Source organism: Poecilia formosa, unplaced genomic scaffold, assembly GCF_000485575.1.
Source record: "Poecilia formosa unplaced genomic scaffold, Poecilia_formosa-5.1.2 Scaffold325, whole genome shotgun sequence".
Lineage (NCBI taxonomy): Eukaryota > Metazoa > Chordata > Actinopteri > Cyprinodontiformes > Poeciliidae > Poecilia > Poecilia formosa.
In genome coordinates this window covers 162,532-166,652 of record NW_006800264.1, presented here as the reverse complement: position 1 = coordinate 166,652, position 4,121 = coordinate 162,532, and positions in this window count along the sequence as shown.

Sequence of the window (4,121 nt, the reverse complement as noted above, 5' to 3'; positions counted from 1 at the left end):
TCATCCCCCAAAATATCTTGTTAGCATTCACCGTGGTAAGCAATTAGCTTGTTATTGGAGCTGTTTACAGAAGCGCTAATGTGAAGGAATTCCCCGGGAAATGGTGAGCACCGCCTGCCCTGGAAATCAGTCAAACGCCTCCTCCGGCTTAAGTAGTCGTGTATGGAGCGACTTTTCATGTCGGGCTTGCGGTCTTTGCAGACCTGAAGACAGCGTGCCATGTGGCTTCAGGCCGCCTGCTCTGTCCCACAGGGAGAACAGTAAACCAGTCACTGCAATTACAGCTGATCAAGAACATCAACATAAAAAAAGAGCTTGTTGTCCGAACCAAGCAGTGCCAGAGGTTATAGAGTTCCTAAGCTTAATTATGCAAACCACCACACTGTGAAACACACAATGACTAAGACTGGAGTTTTGAAAGGTGAAACATGCATTTGGTGGAAACATCTGCATCTGCAGCATTGTACCGGCAGATCTGATGGTATTCTGTATTTAAAGAGCATATATATATATATTTAATTCACATTTTTCTTTCTTACAATAAAACAATGCACACAGAACTTGGGGCACTGATTTACAGTATTGTAGGGGAAAAAATAATAGTACAAAATGTTAGACCTAATTATGCTTCCTTGTTCTTAAACGTAAACCATTCAGACCGGCGTTTGTTGAAAGAGTTTCCTTTGATGCGTAAAAGACATGCCAGCTTTTCTGTAGAAATATGCATACCCTGTCACTTTATGTGACAGGGTATGCATAAGACTGACATGACACTGTCATGAACATGAAGGAGCCTTTATGTCAATGACCTTTGTCATAAAGTGACATTCAGTAAATAATGACACTTTTAATGCAAAGTAGCTGTAAAAGTTGCATTGAAAGTCCATTAAAAGTGACAACTTTGCTTACTACCTTAGACTCCAAATCACAAGTCCTTCCAGTTTTTCACAAATCTGCAAAATTCACATAAAATCAACAAATCTCCACATTTTTTTCTGATTTTACTGCAAATTTTCTTAAAATTGGTCAAAAATATTGAGTCTAAGTGAATGCTGCCTCAGCCTTACTTGACGTTAAGTTATAATCCATAAATGATACGGCGAGTAATACAAAGCCACATTTAATGTCATACATTAGCGCAAACATTGTAAAAAATTCCTGACAAGCATTTGGTACCACAAAATATGAAATTTTGATCGCAAAATCCATTAAAGCAATCACAAAATGCTGAAGGAACAGCTATTTATTTATATTTTAACAATTTAATTGGTTTTATTGATGTATTATTGCACAACCGGCCCTTTAAGATATGGCCCAAAATGAAAATGAGTTTGACACCCTTGAGCTAAACCATTAGAAATGTAATTAAACACTAATTAGCAGTTTTACTACATTCTCTTTATGGAGGATGGAAGTTCAGTCCTGCTTCTCAAGAATACCATAACATAGTCCATAGTCATGGTCTGTAACTCAGATATGCGTAACAATATTTCAGCAACAATATTTCAAGAACATGGAAGCCCTTGGTTTCCATTACACCTTCTGAAGCAGCAGTGAAGAATGTTTTTTTTTCTTCTTTACTGTAACTTGTAAATGTTTTGAATTGTGAGGACAGTCTGCCGAGAAGACGGTTTGTCGAGAAGCCTCAGCATCTCACGGTGCTTTCCTCTCCTGCTGGGTGGTCTCTCCTCGGCTCCATGCAGAAACTCCATTAGCGGCCGGGTAATTTTGCCCGCGAACTGGAAACATTCTTTACCTTCCAGAGATGTGCTTAATATAGAGCAGTAATAAAACACCTCCAGCCTCTGGCGTGTTGTTTTACCAAATAACATCTAACTGCCCATTACTCCCCATTAAGGCTAATGGCCTCGCTAATTAGGATAATTCCATAAAAGGTTCTGTGTTTAGACCAAGCTATGTCTGGAATTAAGTCAATGACAGAAACTGACCACTCTCATATGGACCCAGTGTGGCCTTTCTTTTTTTAAACAAGGCAATTAGTCTGCAGCCTTTTGAATATTACAGTGTTGAGAAGGGCTCTCGCTGCGACTCGGCCTCCGGTTTAGCTGGTTAGGAGGTCATGTTACGCTTCATTTCTCTTCACAATGTAATGCTCAATTTAAAGTGGTTTTAAACAGTAATAATGTTTGTGTAAACAGCAGGAAGTCATGGTAGGCTCTTATTGACGTAATAGCGATGGGAACTCCCATAGCACCACATCGGTTTGTGTCCATTAAAGGTGCAATAATCAATTCTGATCATGGTAAGCCCAATTACAAAACGGACAAATAGACAAGTCTGTCTCAGCACCGGCTTTTCAACTTTTGAGATCATTGCTTGGTTTTCGTTAATTTAAATGTTATCAAATCAAAAGATGACTGCACAACAACACCAACACATGCAACATGAAATAGTTGGCGTGAGGGATTGCTGTAAAGTCAACGACACAACCCTGCGTGTTCGTCCATGAGGAGTGAACGCTGCACTCCTCTGTGCAATCTGCAGGGTTTCCTTAGACAATATTTTAAGCTAATTTGAATAATTAACCGACCTTATTGCACTGTCTGACATTGAGGATGGATTGGAATGTATAGATGAAACCAGAAGTTTACATACAGAAAGTAAAAAAGACACAAAACTTCTTTTTTCCTCACTTTCTGACGTATGACTGACTTGAAATGGCTTGTTCGTAAGGTGCCTCAAGGAGACATTTTGTTGTGAATTGGTGCTTTATAAATAAACTGAACATGTCCGTGGTGTCCAACACTGTTTCAGCCTAAGCAGTTAATCGGCGGTCCGTATTGACGCTTCTCCTTAGCCAGAAGGAGAAGTTCAGATTGGCCCAAAATATCCATTGCGTTTACAGACTTAGGGGACAGATTCTGCACCCGTCTGTCCGATTCACTGCAGAGCATCGACTCTGAAGAGCATCCCTTGACAGGGAAGAAATATGTATGTGTCTTTTTTTAATAGTGTATAAAAATACAGATATATAATCCATAATCACACATTTAAAAGACTCATTGTCGCATAATCTGGCATGCTCACTTACCTGTTTTACTGACAATACTGAATGCTACAGCTAAGCTGCTTCAAAGGCCAAATCAGTAAATGTTGACCAGAAACAACTTTTCTATGTTGTTGGGATGGACATTATTTAATTTAATTTTTTGGAGGATCTTGACTTAAAGCAAATGATATGTTGTAGCTGTGTGTTTCTTTTAAACTTTCATTTTATTGGCCAAAACCATTTAAAAAAGTGTATGAATAGCTAATTAAGCCTGGTATGTTAATCAGCTCTGAGTCCGCCTGACTACAAAAAAAAAAAAAACAACAACTCAGATTTAGTCTGTAAACAAGTTTACCCTTTTCTAACCAGAGAAACTGCTATTTACAAGATGGGGTGGTTTCTTCATCAGTTCAGCTAGTATATTTTGCAACAACAACAATAATAATAGTCATTTTCTCAGAAATTGGTCGTTTTTAATAGCGGCTTTGTGCTTCTTGCTCTGGTTCCCGGTTTTCGCCTGGTGCATCGCACATGCATATGATTTATTGTCTCTGTTGACATCTAAAACCAATAGAAGGTTTCTGTTTACATCCTGGATAAATTACAGTCTTATTACTATTGATTCTGGACAGATCAACTTAAAATGTTCTCCGGCTCTGTGACTAATTCCAAAGTTGCTCTTTTTTTTCTGAATGAATCAGAGGAATAAAATAGGCAGAAGTGAGGCAAAAAAAAAAGAAAAGAAAAGCTGCTTAGGTCTCCCCCTCCCCTCTTGTTTCATGTAGTTTCCATGAAAACTCTTTGAAATCCTTTAAGCAATCAGGACAATTTTCTCTAGTTTTACCACACAGCCTCTCCCCAAATGTTAAGAGCAGTTTAACACGGTCCTATCAGGAGTCGCCATGGTGTATTAATTGTATTCTTGTGGGTACAGCTGATTGCCGGTCGGCCACAGCTGCTGATTAACAGCGGCCCTGGAACAGCCGCTGTTGTCCCAGGTGCTCCGTGTTTGGAGAGGGAAGGCTTCCAAAATTAAATACTTCACAGAGGAAGTCTCTGCCTGGGCCAAGGTTGTACAGCCAGACCACATTGAAGCGTTTTCAGTGTGCTT